The sequence below is a fragment of the Tympanuchus pallidicinctus genome, unplaced genomic scaffold (assembly GCF_026119805.1).
Source record: "Tympanuchus pallidicinctus isolate F22 unplaced genomic scaffold, pur_lepc_1.0 scaffold12, whole genome shotgun sequence".
Taxonomy (NCBI): Eukaryota; Metazoa; Chordata; class Aves; order Galliformes; family Phasianidae; genus Tympanuchus; species Tympanuchus pallidicinctus.
Window position 1 is genome coordinate 1941147 of NW_026294637.1, and position 16160 is coordinate 1957306.

At 40.8% G+C, this 16160-nt stretch overlaps 1 protein-coding gene across 8 annotated transcripts in view; it reads left to right on the top strand.

Annotated features, from left to right (window-relative positions):
• The window catches only part of MEGF11 (multiple EGF like domains 11), a 263692-nt gene that overhangs the window by 6076 nt on the left and 241456 nt on the right, over nucleotides 1–16160 (top strand). For 4 of the 8 annotated variants that reach the window (XR_008203908.1, XM_052672467.1, XM_052672470.1 and 1 more), the window contains exon 1: nucleotides 2774–2902. The exons of 1 other annotated variant lie outside the window; for it this stretch is intronic. The gene's annotated coding sequence lies outside the window, so the exon portion shown is untranslated. Of the gene's footprint in view, nucleotides 1–2772; nucleotides 2903–16160 lie in introns of those variants that run through there. 3 more of the 8 variants (XM_052672469.1, XM_052672471.1, XM_052672472.1) reach the window with 2 other exon arrangements.

Genomic DNA, 16160 nt, shown 5'->3' on the forward strand with positions numbered 1-16160 from the left:
CATGGTTTTGTCCTTCAGAATTTCAACGAGCTTTTCTGATTTATGAAAGAATCTTGCTAAGTTTGAAGATTCAGCTTGTCTTTGCAGTTATAATTCTATGCTAGAATCACTGAGTTAATAGGAGGAAAAAGGCAAAACTGTCTTATTCGTAAGCTGTGTATTTTTTAAAGCAAAATGACTGAACTGGAATCCCTGTGATGCAATCTAATGGTGTTTATTTTTACTGCCTGTGTGTTTAGAGCTGCAGAATGCTACAATACCCATTTATTATTAGGCAACCTCAGGTGTAAAACACATTCATTGCCACACGATTTGACACTTCTAAGGACTGCCACTCTTCAAATAGATCACTGTATTTCAGAGAATACCAAGCTATACTTTTGTTTCCAAATGAAACAATTGAGCCGGGTGGGAATTTACATGAAAAGGAGCGGCAGGAATGAATGCTTTGTGTTGAACATCTGTAAACATTCTGATGTTCGGGGCAGTCATCATCAGACTGGAGGCTTCTCTGGGAAGTTTTAAAGAGAGCTCTAGAAGACAGAAAGAAAAGGTCTAAAGAGCTCAGAGCAGCTAGCTGGCCTGCTTAGTTACGAGTAGTCTGGTTCTCTGTGCATTTCAGACAGCATTTCTTATTTAAAAAGACAAATCAGGGAGGCTGAATAATTCCCCAGCTGGAACCTGGTGACAGTGCTGAGTCATAAACAGTGCCATCAGTATAGAGCAACTGGTGTTTTCAATATTCCTATACAAACAATAAAACTAATTACCTTTATTCAATAAGTCCAGTTCAAATTTGATCTATTCCATTTTATTAAATATTGAAAATAACTTAATAAATAAACGTGATTGCTAATTTATTATTGATATTCATTATTAGCATGTTTGTAAAAAATAATTAAAAACAGGAAGGGAAAAATAGGGATAAATTTATCTCGTGCACTTGAAGCGCTGCAGATCCTGGTCAGGTTTCCCTAACCATAGCTAATGAAGAAAAATAGCTCCACTCTTTCTTGCTGGCTGGGTTTGCAAAAAAAGTGGGTAAGCCAGCAGTCAGTGCCAGGTGTTCTCCACTGCAACCTTCTCCTAGTTTAGGTGGCCGGTGCAAGGAGCTGGGAGCACTGCAGACTGACACAAAGGGAATGTCAGGGACCTGGAGGTACAAAAGCACTGGTGGGAGCGGAGAGGTTTTTGAGGAGACTGGGAGATTGCTGTGAGCCCCTGATGGAAGCAGGACACCAACGCTGACCCACACTATCCATTCTGGAAGTCTGCCATCTACCTGCAGTCTTGCACTGGCATGTTACCATGAAATGCACAGTGCAGGATTCTGGCAGTCTCACCTGTACAGTGAGATGCAGTATGAGGTGGGAGTCATCACATGGCTGCAGTGACCGAATGTTCATTAGCCTTTTTGCTGTATTATCAAACAGGGACTTGATCTGACACACCTTACATTTTGAGGTGTTAAAAGGCCTTATCTTGGCAAATGTTATTCTAATTAGAAAATAATCAGTAATGCTGCACAACACAAAGAGCATTTCATCTTAATTTCATGTAAGATCATACAATTGTTGACTAGAAGCTAAGTTAGTGCAGCTGTTAAAATCACCTTTCATAAGCATTTTAATCTAAAGATTTTTATCTGCTGGAAGTATGTTTTTAACTCCTGGAAGGAAATTACAACCATGGGATATGATTCATTCCCTGCCTGATATCTCTGGGCATCGTCCAGTTTCATTGAGCTGCCCTAAAAAGCAGCAGTGGTGTTGCTGATCTGGCAGTACAAGGGCAGATAATCTGAACAGTAGAGGATGCTAGAGAAGAAGTAAATTTTCCATCGTGCTTTCCTCTATCTGTTAGCATCTGTTCAGTCTTGCCTGGCATCAGCACCAGCCAGCCTCTCTATCCAAAGGCTGCTTTAGGCACTCAGAGAACTGCGTGTGTTTGCCTATGTCTGCATGCCCCTGCAACTGCATGCACACGTGCGGTTACAAACTGAGGCACCTTGAAGTGGTTCTAGAAGTTTGCGTGATCTCCTGCTGAGCACATCCATGGAGTTTGATAGAAGTCTGCTCTCGAGATCCTATTCTTTCAGCTGCAAGAGGCAGGGCTATTTTTTTTTCTTTCCAATCTTCCCTCTGCTGAGCGATTCTGCCTCAGCTGTAGAGGCTGCCTTCCTTGCTCCCACCTACGCTGGGGTTGCAACCTTGAGATGTCAGGGTGCCAATCTGATTCTTTGTCCTTTGAGTCTATTTACGGTATTTTAATTGAATCGAGCAGTAAAAAAACATACATAAAACTCAAGCGTTAGACACTAAATAACTACCCTCAAGCAGTAATTGGTTAAACAAATAACCGGAGTACAACCACAAGCAAATGAACGAGCCAAAAATTGGTATCAGCGCTACCGGAAAGGGGAAAGTTTCGGCGCTCTGAAGCTGGCCCCGTGTGCCGCGTGTACATGTGAGAATCCAAGGGGAGCAGAGCCACGCTGGAGCCGAGCACCGCAGCGACAGCCCGAGAGATGCTGTTGTGACTTGGTGTTGCGCTGGGGACTGATCGGCTGCGAGCCCCCACCCCTGTCTCCTCCCTCTTTCCTCCTCCTTTTCCCTCCCCCAGGTCCTGCGGGGAGGCGGGTTTAAGGTGGGTCGTGTGGCAGCGGTAACTTTCCTAACAGAGCCAAAGAGGCGCTCGGAGTCCCCCGCGGTAGCATCGCCTCCCCGTCCTGGGCAGCGGCAGCAGCGCGGTGCCCCCGTGCGAACGGCCCCGGCTCGGCCGTCGCAGCCCGGGCTGCCGCTCGCCGCCTCCCGCCGCCGCCTCTCGCAACGCCGCGCAGCCGCCGCCGCAGCCCCGCGGATCCGGCCCCGACGGCGGCGATCCGGCCCCGGGTCCCGCCGAGGTAGGTGCGGGGCGGGACAGGTGCGGGACGCTGCGGGAAAAAAGCGGTGCAGGGGCCCCCTGCCCGCAGCTCCGGCCCCCCACGCCCCGTTCGTTCCCGGCGGTGCTGCTGTGGGGCAGGAAGCTCCCTTTGCACCGTCTGTCTGCAGGGGAAGAAGTCCCTTTCCCTGCTCCTCAAGGAGCTTCCCGGGCACCCCGGACAAGTTAGGGGCAGGGTAGGGGGCGATCTCTCTCCAGTCATCGGCTTCCGTCCCTTTCCCCGAGCCTTCTCTGGGTTCCTGATGGTTTTGGAAGTGCTGATCTAAGAGATACGTGCCTAAGGGAGACCTTACGGATTTATTAGGACTCCCTCCATCAGCGCTTCTCTCGGAAGCTTCCCCGCACCACACATGCACGCACGGTATGGTTTACTGGGGTGTCGTGAAAGCACCAACTTTCTTCTGGTTGCCCGAGGCACACTTGTCCCCGCGTGTCCCCCGTCCCCGGGTTGCTGCTCTGCGCTGGCGGCAGGACTCGGGAGGACGCCTCGCTGCTCGCCGTCGCGTTGCTTCCCGTGCATGTACTTAACAGGGCTCAAGATAAAGGGAGTCTTTGGAGTAGGGGAAAGGCACGAAGGAGAAGTTGTAGGACGCAGCGTGTGAGTGACAGCTTCAGTTTCTTGAGGATGGGAGCTGGTGTAATCGTACTCTCACTGGTGCTACTCAGCGCTGCCAAACATTCCCTTCTTTTGCATAGGAGGGACTTCTGCCACTCTGCCAGATGGTTGCGAACATAGAGGGAGAAGTTGGGGAGTGTGAGGACATCAGCATCCTTCAGTGTTTAGCTGAGATCCTCAGGTGACAGCATGGAGTTCTTATGTTTATTAATACTCATCTAGAAGCACTGGGCATCTGCATGGCCCTGAGAGGTGGGCAGAGGGTCAAAATAATGTGAAAGCAGGGCAGCCAATCTCTCATGGTAACACAGGGGTTGAAGATTTTAATAAACCCTGTGACCACTAAATACTGTGAAGGCTGTGGTTCACCCCCTAGCAAGAGGGAAGTCCAAACTACAAGGAAGCCTACAGTTTATGTCTTTATGATTTTTTGGTTTAGAATATGAATACCTAACGTTAATTATGAATTAACTAGAATGTAGCAGCCTATCCACCTTCTATATCACGTCAAATGGGAGAGATCCCTCCTGTGACTGTCTTGTATTTTAGTAATAGAAATCTCAGTCACGTGCATAGGTGTTACGTTTTTAAATTTCACATCACCAAGCTGATTAATTCCATGGAGGTTTCTTCTGGTATATCCAAGTGTGAGTCTGAATCTTTCCTGTTCTGTTTGAGTTCCCTTAGAGTGCATCCAAAGCTCTTCTGCCCCTATCTGTTTGGACCTTCTTTACATGTCCACTTTGTTATTAAGTTCCACATGTTTTCCTTCTCAGAGTAAAATCTGATGGATGGATTCTTATTTTGCCAGTAGCAGGTCTAACTAAAAGCAAATAAATAACCTAATCAGTTTTATCATAGGATTTGACTTTATCTGATGATTTACAGACTGAGAATCTGGTCTTGCAAAAGCTTAAGAGTAAGTTTATGTTCACTGGAATTGGTGTGGAGTCTGTTTAAGTTAGTGTGAGGCACCTGAATTGGTTTTGCATTAGGATAGTAAGTACTCATAAGCAGCTGTGCTTAAGGATAGTAATAAGTGTTTGCAAAATCAATTTAAGTGCAAGTGTGTGAGTTCTTATGTGTCAGCAACAACCCTGGAGACTCCTTTACTGTTCAATCTGTTGAACTTAGTTTTATTTTTGCTCTTGTTAATAGCCAAGTAAATCTCTTATGGAACTGTGGAACTTCTATGGTGTATGGTGAAAGTGTTTCAACAAATGAAGTGTTGAAAATGGTCAGCGTTGTCTTTCTAATCAACCAGCCATGCACTTGATAAAATTTTGTGATTTTAGTGTAAAAAGCCCAGAAAACATACAAAAAGATGTCTGAGGTAAAATACAAAACGTCAGGATAAACTGTGCTGTCCCTATTGTTTAATTGTTGGAAAAGGACTAATCTGATGTCTTGTTTTTACAATTAACTATGTTAATAGTCAGGGTATCAAATAGAAGACAGAGGTCTCCTCTAAAAAATTGCATGGCTGTGAATGTATTACTATGAATGGGGCATGTGGCCATCTTTACTTGGAATCATCCTGTAAATGTTAGCAGACTTAATATTTAAGCAAATGCATGCAGCAAAACTGCAAACCTCTGAAAACAGTTAATTGTGCTGGAACTGGGAACGGACCTTCAAGTGAAGCCCGTGTAAACTATTTCTCTACAGTGTGGTCACAATTCTTGACACCCTTTTATCTTTGTCTGTGAAGGCATTTCTAATTCTATGCCCTGACCAAGTGTGTACTTGATTGTTGTTTTCAAAGCCATGTGGTTTGAGCTACTATTTAAATATAATATTTATAATGCTACTATGGCTGCTCAGTTTAAAGACAGAAGTGCTGCATACCACTGCACACTAAAGAGCTTCCATATAATTACTACTTTTGGTGACACAGCTGTGCAGATTTCTGGGGCAAGAATTTAAATAGGGCTTTATACACTTCGCAGGTACTTTATGTAAAAGCCAAAAGCTTTTTTTAAACACAGACAAAAATCAAAAACGCAAACAAGTATGGAGGCTGGAGACTTGGGGGACCATGGAATTCCAGTGCACTAGTTTTTTCACAGTAAGAGCTACAACGTGTGTGCTGGCTGTTGGCTTTTGTGTACTTTCAGGTGCAGAGAGTATGTGTGGTCCATCTTCACCACCTTGGTTTTGAATTACCTATTTACACAATTCTTTATTATTGCCATTTAATGCAGATATATCAGTTCCAGTTGTTTCTTGGAGTGCTGGGAGATGTAGGGTTACTTACGCAGCCCCTCCTTCCCTTTCATATCGTGTGGATAGTGCAAAAGTCAGAGACTAGCTCCGATGCAAAGCCAAAGTCACTGGGAGTTTCTCCACTGATGGTGATGAACACTGGACCACGCTGTAGTTCCTGGTAGGATTCAGGCTTCTGCCATCTTGCCTTTTCTTCATCAGCGTTCAGTTGTCCTATGAGGCATCTGTCATATCTGGTGCACTATGCAGCTATCTTGGTTTTCCTAGGGCATCTTAAAAAAAAAAAAGCAGTTGGCATCCATCTTTGGGCAACTGAATCCTTCCCTGGTTTTCTCAGATATTACTGGACCCACATATGGGAAATTTTCGACTGAGAAAATAGATACAGTTATCATTGTGAATAAATGAGTTGTTTAGATGTTAATGGGAAAGGCAAAAAAACCCTCTGCCTCGTGGTTCTGTATTGTGCTGGTTGGCTGTACTGCAGTAATGACTGGTAATTTTCTTTGCGTAAAACTGACTGAAAACATTGTGAGGAAGTTCTGTGTGTTAAGGTGAGAGAGATGAAAGAGCTTGTAGAAAATTGAAAGAGCTACTAGGAGACAAATCCCAAATAGAAGCAGTTTTAAGGACTGCCAGAGGAATCCTGACATGATATTCTATGTGATTCCTGTGAGTGACATGGGGCATGTGTATAGAGAGGAGAAATTTTGTTCAAGAGTTTATGAAACTGGATCCTTATTTTAGGAATTAATTATTATTTACCAGATTCATGAGGAGACAATAATCTATGCTGCAGGAAGGTGGACTGCAGCCCATAGAATCGGAGGTATTTAGTCAGGATGCTCAAAGACTAAGCCAGAATTCTCTAAGATATGAGTGTGTTTACAAACACTTGTGTATGAATGGTAGTGCTAAGCCCTCCAGGCAGTCTCTCCTGTCTGGCTGCTGCTCTGAAGGGAAAGTGCTGAAATTTGTATGAAAGCTTCTTTCTGAGAGAAGGAGAGAGATGCAGGATGAAGGTCACCACTTAGCCAGCTTGCAGAAACGCAGCAGGAAAGAAGAGCGCATCCAACTTGAACTAGATTGCAAATAAGATCCGTGCTGGTAAGCCTAACTTTTTCCTTTGCATTAGAAATTGACACTGAGTTCCTCCTAATAACAGCCTGACTTTGTGGAGGATAATGAATGAATGGGCAAGAGGCTGAAGTCAGATTTGCTGCTAGAGACAGCTACTAAGTAAAAATAGTTCTGTGCTGTGGCTTCATATACTTCATTTTCTAGGGTTTTCAACTCAACACATTTTATGAGCAATAATAGTCACTCTGAAAAGTAATTTGAAGAGTTAAAAGGGAACCAGAGAACTGCCAGAATATGATTGCTTAAAAGTTAGTCACGTGTGAAATCTGCCAACAAACTCCTGAGAAACTGAAATATCGGAATTCAGACATGCCTCCTTAAGTTGTCAGAACAAGAAAGCAAATCAAAAGCTCCAGTGCTTAGAAGATGCAACTTCTCTGCAGATAGTACTGCTAGGTAAGGTAGCTGTGGAGAATTTTCTACTTTTCCATAGTTTGAATCTTTAATACCCACATCTGTTTTGGAGACAATTATTGAAATAGCAGAAGCAGTCATCTGTCAGAGGCATGCATTTTAAGAGCCTTGGAAAGCAGAGGCTTTGGTACAGTTTTTTATTTTTTAAACAAGCATAATGTATGGAAGTACACTGATATAAAGTCATTGTAAGCATGTGGAGAATCAAGCTCTTTATCATTCTTTTACCATCTACAAAGCGAGAGAAGCATGGATGATTTGTAAGTAGTCGACTGGCATATGGTACCATTATGATAACATCATGTTCACAGCACTTTCCAGATTGATATACAACCTTTCTAAAATAAGCTTAGTAGAAAAAAGAGAAAAGAATGTAAAGTCATTTAGCAGCCAACACACTTTTGGTAGCAGTATAGGACGTTGGCAGGTGACTTCACTGACACTCTTTGTAAATGACTTGTGTGTCCTAGTCTAGTACCTGCTTGGCAGGCAGACACTCCAGAAAACTGCCACTGCACTTTGTACATTGGGGTCTGATCTGTGCTTGCTTAATTCACAATGAAATGCTGCGTTCATTTTCATTCCTTGCAATCTTGGTGGACTCGTGGGGGTTTGTACAGGGTAAAAAGTTTGTTCCTTGGGAGGAAGTTCACTACTAAACACTGTTTGCTGGGGTTATCTGGGGATGGAGATTGAATTATGCTCCAGAATGGCTATTTACATCCAGAACTAAGATTGAAGCTGTCTCGTTGACATGCTGTGTCATTTATAGTTCTCAAGGAACAGTAAAATCATAAATATTCTTGGAAGCAGAAGCCTTGACAAGAGAAACTGTGGCAATGTTTCAGTGTTCAAAGGGTTTTTATCTACTTGCCACAGCTAGCTTAATTCCATTAACGAATTAAAACAATGATACTGTATATGGCATTATTATAGCATAAGTTATACTTCTGTTTGCCTTCATTTAAATGTAAAAGCTGTAAATATCACTTTAAAGGATTGCTGGCTGATTAATTTGAAGTTGTATTAACTTGTGTGTGCTGAAATGGATAAGGCAAATCAAAACCATTAAAGTTACAACACCTACCATTTCTCAAGCTTAGTAAAAATGTCCAGTGCAGCAGTGCTCTTCATCTCTTTTCCTCTTCTAATTTTCTTTTTTCTGCATATTTCAGGTAGGCATTTTATCAACCAAACAGGTCCAATCAGTTATTTTATAGATTCAATTCAAGTATCAGAAAATTTACTTCTCGTGGTTATTATGCGTTACATTGTACAAAAGGTCATGTGAGTAATCATGCACTAAAATCTAGAGAAAGATGAGTTTCATACCAATATTTCTTTGCAAAGTGTTTAGTAGACATTTGGAGACTTATTTTTGCATTTAGTGGGTATCTTTGGGATGAATTGCCTTCTGGATTTGAAGTCTGCGCCACTCTTCCTTCAAAGTGGACTAGCAGACCAGACTGGGCTAGCTTATCTAACTTTTCAATTAGTCAAATCCAGTGAGTTTGACTCAGCACTTTCACGATAAAGCCTTTCTTTCATTTTCTTTGTATAAAAAGGTAGAAAGACTAAAAGAGTTGTTGGAAATGAATGAATGAACAATTTTGAAGATGGCCATTTGTAATTCCAAGCTTTAGTCTAGGTATCATAGTTTTGACAGTTTTAGGACAAAACTTGGCATTCACATACGTATCTCGTGTACAGCACAGAGTGACAGTTTTCCTAGGAACTTCAAGTTTCTGAGAGCTTTTCCAGAATGAGGACTTTCGGGCTTAATCCGAGGTATTTCCAGGCAATGTTAGGACATGAAATAACCATTATGCTTAGAGTTTTGTTTTGTGAACAAAAGTACAGTCATCGCAGACACTGACTAGAATTAATAATCACTTTTCCAGAAGACTGCAAAAATCCTGAATAAGTGCTCCAACAAATCAGTGTTTTTTATTGGTGGCAAGTATAAATTATAGAAAGAAGTTCTTTTCTTTCAGAGTCTTTGGTGCCATTATAGCTGTCATTAATTATGTATTAAGTGTTCGAAAGGAAAGACATCAGTAGCCTATAGGGTATACTTGCATAGCAATTGAGGATTGATTAGGTGCAGTTTCTGCAGTGAAGGCTATTGGGAATAAGTCACAGAAATTATAACAACGCTGAATTATATTTACTAAATATTTATTTGTAATAATGGTAGTAAAATGTATGGAAAGATGTGTGAACTACCGGTGAAAGGAGACTCGTTTTCATGGTGGTATCTATTGCCACTTGGTACCTCCCACTGGGTTACCATCTCTCTAGGGCAAGAATTGTGACTGATGTAAATGGGGATCTGTCAAACCACAAAATGCCACCTGCTGTCTGTGGTCAGAAGGTAGCAAAGTATCCTTGGGATGAATGCAGTGGGTGCTTTTAAAAGTTGAGGCGTGTGTTATGTCCACTCCAATCCACAGGCATCTTTTTCTTTGCCTCTCTTTCTCAATTATATTTTGTCATTTTGGATGATAAACTTGTACAAGAAATTCATTTGTCAAATACGTTTCATGGGACTGTTTGTGGATGAATTGAGTGCAGCCTGGAAACAGAGCTTTTCCATTTGCTCTGATCTGTAAAATAAAAAATATGTGAGAATTCTGAATAAGGGGCAAACAATGTTAAAGAAAGGCAAAAGAAAATAGCTTGGCAGGCAGAGTTGCGTGGGTAGAAATGATACAGAAAGCCACCTTTATATATAGAAAGGAACAAGAAAAAGAACCCTAATTAGGAAAATAAACAAGAGGGGGGAACGAGACAGCTAAACAGAATTTAATAATAAAAGACTCACTCAGAAAAATATGAATTAAATGAGAATGGGGAAGTGAGGAATCAGTTCTGTGCATGGTGTGCACGATTCTTGTGCTTGGCAGAAAGCGAGAGGGAAGTAGAAATGGTTAGCAGGATGCTTCGGCACTGATTAATGTCCAGCATTTAAAGCTGATGGTTTCTAGATAATCCAGGCATCCTCTTAATTTTTTTTTTAAATCAGCTGTTTTTTTTCTCTGCTCTTTTATTTCTCTGCTGGTCTTTCTTTTCTGTTATCCTCCCTAGCATTCTTTTAGGCCTTGTTTAAGGATAAAACTCTCCACTGGAAGGGCAGCTTGATGTAATGCTTAGCAGAGGATGGTATGAGTTCTCTGTTTAGTAGAGAACTAAGTTTACATTGTTCCGTATGCATGTATTCAAAAAACAGAAGACCTGCAGTCCAGAAAAATGATTCTGAATGATTTTTGCAGCTAAAAATGCGTGGACTGTGGAATGTAGCAAGGAGAGAAGGAAGGAAAGAATGTTAGTCTATTTTCTTCAGGCTCTCGCTTTCTGAACATATTCTGCATCTTGTTTGGCTGATTCTTGGCTCTCTTTAAATAATATGCACTGGAAGCAGAATATAGACTTGTAGTTCTGTTGACTGTTGCAAAAGATGTGTTTGCACAGGTAGTCTAGGATGAAATAGACTCTGACTTTCATACACAGCCTACTAATATGCAGAATATACTTGAGGAGAAGGCAAATATGTATTCTGAGCTTGGAAAAGTGCTGCTGTAGTGTAAACTGTAGTAATGTAGCACCCTGTATTTACTTGAAGGAATGCAAACAAGTTGTTTGGACCCAAGTGTTCTGTCCTGCTGAACTGTGCTTGAAGCAGCACCCAGAAAGGGGAAGGATTGGAGACTCAGGGCTACTTTTCTTATTCCTTACAAGATGTGGCTTCAGTCTGGCCATTCCTGTAAGCTTAACAAACTCTGCTAGCTGTGTGCTGTGTGCTCCCCCTCTACTCTGAATGGTTGCCACCAAGCTGGTATACCAAGTTTGCAGCATTTGGCCCTGCAGTGCCTGTGCAGGGCAGATTTCCAGCTGTTTACATTGAGAATCATGGAAGTCAAAGGTGAAAATTAGAGCTAGGAAGACAAAGGAATTTCACTTCATCCAGGAGAAGGAAGTAGTACAAAAGGAGGACAAAAATCTTCTACAAGGACAATATTTGGGTATGCACATGAACCTTAGCTTTCTGAAATGTAAGCGCTTATAAGGATGTAATGTTTCAAAACTAACTGCAGTGACTGAAGTACTTAGCTGCTGTCACCGAAAAGTGAACGCACCTGCCAGTATTCTTTGATGGACACTGAATTCCCTGGAAGGCATTGCAGAAGTTCTTGTTATCACTTCTGTTTTATTTCAGTTTTCTATTACCAAGAAACAGCATTATAGATTTGTTAGCACTGGATTTACTTTGGTGAACTCATTTAGGAACATTGACTCTTCTTACAAAAAGGTTAATTTTTACATTTGAAAAGGTCTCTTTTTGCATATTCTGGGGTGCTTGAATACCACTTGTTTATTGCATTGTGTGGGAAAAAGAAAAACTAATATAAACTTTTTAATCCTTGCATGTTTTGGGGAAGAAGTTATGTAAGTTAGTATGCAAAAAAAAAAAAAAAGTCAATGAGGAGACTACAGTGTTCATTACAAGCTGACTTTGCATGAGAGTTGGTGCATTTGCTGTTGTGATGTGTTCTGGTTAACTGTGTGAACAATGCAGTCTTATAATGTTATGTCACTTTGGGTAAATTCTTAGGGCACAGTGAGAAATATCTTATAGTCAGGTCTGATCCCAGTTTAGACTTTGATAAACTCACAGAGGAAGCAGTGTTTGCACATATGCATTCCCTACTAGAACCCCAGCTGCTGGTCAGACCTTTCTCACCAGCTCAGTTCTTGGATATCTCTGTAAGTGGTAAGTAAATGCATTCAGTGCATGTCAGGGCCTGAGCTGATGACTGAGCACCCGGTGAAGGGGGTGGCTGGCCCAGGAGGCACAGGTGTAAGCAATTCATCTGTGCTTCCCACCTGACTGGAGCAGGTAGACTCTGGGTGTGCCCTTCTAAGGCCACCTCCTGAGAAGGAGCGTTCTGTAACCACAGCCCCCATCGCTGGTCTGGGGAGTTGATTTATTTTTCTATGTATGGTTGTTGATATTCCTAATGACACTTGGCTTGGTATTGCAAAGAACTTAGCAGAAGCTGTTTCACTACTTCCAAGGACCAACGCTGTGATAACAACAAAAGCAAGGCGTTCTTTTAGCAGAAGTATTTTCTTGTTGTCAGTATTATAGCTTGTTACTCATTATGTAGGATTTCATCATGGATGAAGGGTTCTACTCATGTAGCTGAAAGTAATTATTCAACAGTATCAGATACTAGAATATTTGGAAATAGGGTAAGGTGGTCTTCATACCATTGTGTTCATTCAGTAATGCTATTATTTTTAATTGTACATGAAACTTAAATCTGTATGAAATTTGCCAAAAGTGTAGTGCAGCACCTGTGTTTTTCAGTGGTGTATCGTAACATACAAAGTCCTACGTAACATGCAACGTCCTTACTAATACTGTATGCATCCCTAGATGAATTAGTCTTGTGTTCCATATAAGTCAGCATTGTGTTTCTCTTCTAATGTTGCAGAGGTGACTGCTGTTGGTTTCTAGTAAGTCCAAAGCCAATTAGTTCTGTTCCAGTGTGTTGCTATATTTTGTGCAGTTGGATGGTAATAGCTTCTTTTGAGAAGGTCTGGCTATCAGTTTTCTCACCTATCTGAAGTCTGCTTGAAAACAATTGGATAAGAAAACTTTTATTGTTTGTTAAAATCACCTTGTACCTTCCTTCTTTTAAACTGCAATCAAGCAGAAGACCTCCTTTAAAAAAAAAAAGAAAAGGGGGGGGGGGGGAAATATATGTTGGAAGCCATTGGAAGCAGTGTAAACACCACTTGAAGAAACTAATGTTAGGTCGTCTGTATCAGCATTGACTCTGCACAAACCAGAATCACTGTGGAAGATGAATGCAAGCACAAAATGCTTTTCATTATTTAAAAGATTGCTGTGATAGAATTGTAAGGTACTTCAACTCTTTCTTCAAAAAGATGGACAGGATCTAGTTTTCATAACTAGTGTTTGAAGTTCGCTATCTGATGTCTGCAGCTTCAGTGTTTAGAGTACTTGTATGAGCAGCTAATAGCTAAATAGCTCAAAGTCAGCTAAGGCAATGGGTGTGATTTAAGGGACTTAGAAACTGAGCCTAAATTAGGGTCTGTGTTTTTGAAGAGGCACTAGATTTGTAAATGCTGCTCATAGTGTTAGATTCTAAGATACTTAAATCAGATTTTCTGGCCTCATTAAAAAAACCACTTTTTTCTTTTTTTTTTTCTTTTTCTTTTTTTTTTTTTAGGAGGAAAGGTAATGAGAGCCCTATATGCATTTCTAAATAAGTTCTGTTAAAATCATATTTGTTAGATCTGTGTTCCCTGAGCCAACCTACTACTTCAAGATATATGCCCAGCTAATCAATATACACATACAAAGAAATTGAACTTGCAAATGATGTGGCACTCTTTGGGCATTCCTACTCGATCCCTAAAACATCATGTCCAATGCAGCAGACAAATCTTCAAGTCTAAATAATTCATCTGGAAATGGTAGGAACAAGAGGAGGGGAAAAAAAGAAACAGTTGTTCCATGCTAAAATACAATAATGCATTAATGTTAATCAATCTCTTCCTGCTGAGAAACGATCATTTAGAAAACATTTTAATTACCAAAACTGAATAATGGGATCAGTATTCTTCAGAAGGTTGGGTTCACCCTACTGAGCGCTGGAGAATCCTCTTCACAGGAGCCCATAAAAACATTGCTGTTTTCAAGTTGCTACTTTCAATCATAAATACTTCTGGGGAGAGGTTTGAGGGTTGTTTTTTTTTTCACAGCAGCTTTTAAGGAAAATGTCGAGTGGACAGCAGGTGTGTGTTCACTATTTTGGATCCAGAGCAGAGGTCTGCATGCAATTAAACTTTTTTTCTTTTGGATAAGAATTTATTGTGCATTACTTAACGCATATCCAAAGCCAATTTGTCAAGCCAAAATGTTTGACTGGAACAAGAAGACAATGTTGTAACGTAATGTTTTAAAAATAGCATTTTTGTCTGTATGCTGCCTAGCAGTGAACAGAAACTTGCAGAAATAAGTCAGCCTGGTTCACTGTTTTGGCTAGAAGTGGTGTGCAAGGAGAATGTTCGTAGTGATTCTGTGGGATACAATGACTGTGACTTTTACAATTTGCAAGAGAAGAACCTTTGATCCTGCCTTGATGTGGAAGGGTTTTGCCTCCAGCTCTGGTTTTACAGATGTTTGTCAGAGATCTGAATGTTAGTCAGAGACACGACTTGCTGACCATAGAGCTTGTGATGACCCCCCAGGAACAGCTGCTGCCTGACCGTTGGGAAAGCTCTGTCATGGGAAAAGAGGTGTTTGTAGAAGTTTCTTCGTGTATATGGGAATATGTATACTGCAGTCTAAAATAGTTTTTCATCTGTAGTTTTGTTTCTTCTATTAAACTTTTATTTTTCATCAGTATGGCATAGCAGACCCATAGTCATGGTTACCCATTCTTCAAAAAGTCTGTGTGGATTGTGGTGAGATCTGTGCAGAGGTGTGGCTGATGCTGTTCAATATCTGTATCCTAACTGCAAAGCCCTCCCATGGGTGCTGCAAATGAAGAGGTGGGAAGGGTCCATTTAAGAATACACTCCTCTGTGATGTGGCAAAGTTTTGAGTGGCCTACGTTTGTTTATAATGAGATCAAGTGAGAATTGGTCCTTGGACCACGTATGAGTCATGGAGGGAGCGCAGTGTTTTGCAAGGATGTATTTTAACACCTCTTTTCCAACACAGGACCTTGGCTAACAAAATAGTGAGCTAAATGGCTAGTGTGGTGCGTGCTGAGGGCTCGGTGACACTGAAGATAGATAGGCATGCACATAGCAACCTCTCTGAAGTGCCCTGCGTGAATGCAGGAAAATTTCTGTTGATTTTGGTTTTCAGTGTGTGCTTAGAATTAAGCTTGTTTTCAGTCCTTTGCTGAATCAGGGTATCAAGTTTGAAAAGAAAATTAAAATAGATTCACTGCGAATGATGTAAATCTTAATGTTTACAATAGGACACGCAAGCGAAGTTGAGTATTCCAGTAATAAAAGTACCTTGTAACTTGTGGAATGAGCAAAGTTCCCAGAATGGTTATTACGTGCTGTATTTTCTGTTTTGGATTATTGAAGTGAAATTGCAAAATTAAGTTGTGTAAAAGGCATTTTCTTCTTTATTTTCATAATTATTCTGTCACCTACATAAAATTTTTTTCTAACTTGAAATGGATCTGGTTGGTACTGAAAATTGCTGTAGGATAAGTAAAACAAGTATAATTGAGATTCATAAATCCACTTTTGAACAAGTACAATTAGGAATAGTTATTAGAGACCAGCTGGAAAACGTTAGGGGTAAAAATTTACCATGTGAAGTTTTTTATGTGTTTGAAACATTTGTTTTATACCAAAACCTAAATTAGATCACCAGAGAAATGAACCTGCCATTTAAAATCTAATTTGTACACAGAAAGTTAATTCTGAATATTCCTATTGATAAAAATTTTATTATTAGGTCTTGTTAAACTGCATGTTTTTAATGGAATTCTGACTTTTACAATGCTTCTCCTATAATTAAAATATGAGAAGTAGCAACTTGATTATACTGAATGCATTTGTGTCCATTGGCTGTGTAATAAACTTTGGTACTAGTTAATTCTCTTCCCTATTATGATTTTGAGAGTAGAGCAGTTTATTGGGCCTGATTCCAAACCAATTCAATTCAAAAGAATTGTTCAGTTAGTGCATGTTGGATTAATGTTTTAGGGCCTAAGCACAGATTTTCAAACATATTAGTGTATAACTCGATACCGGGGGAGAT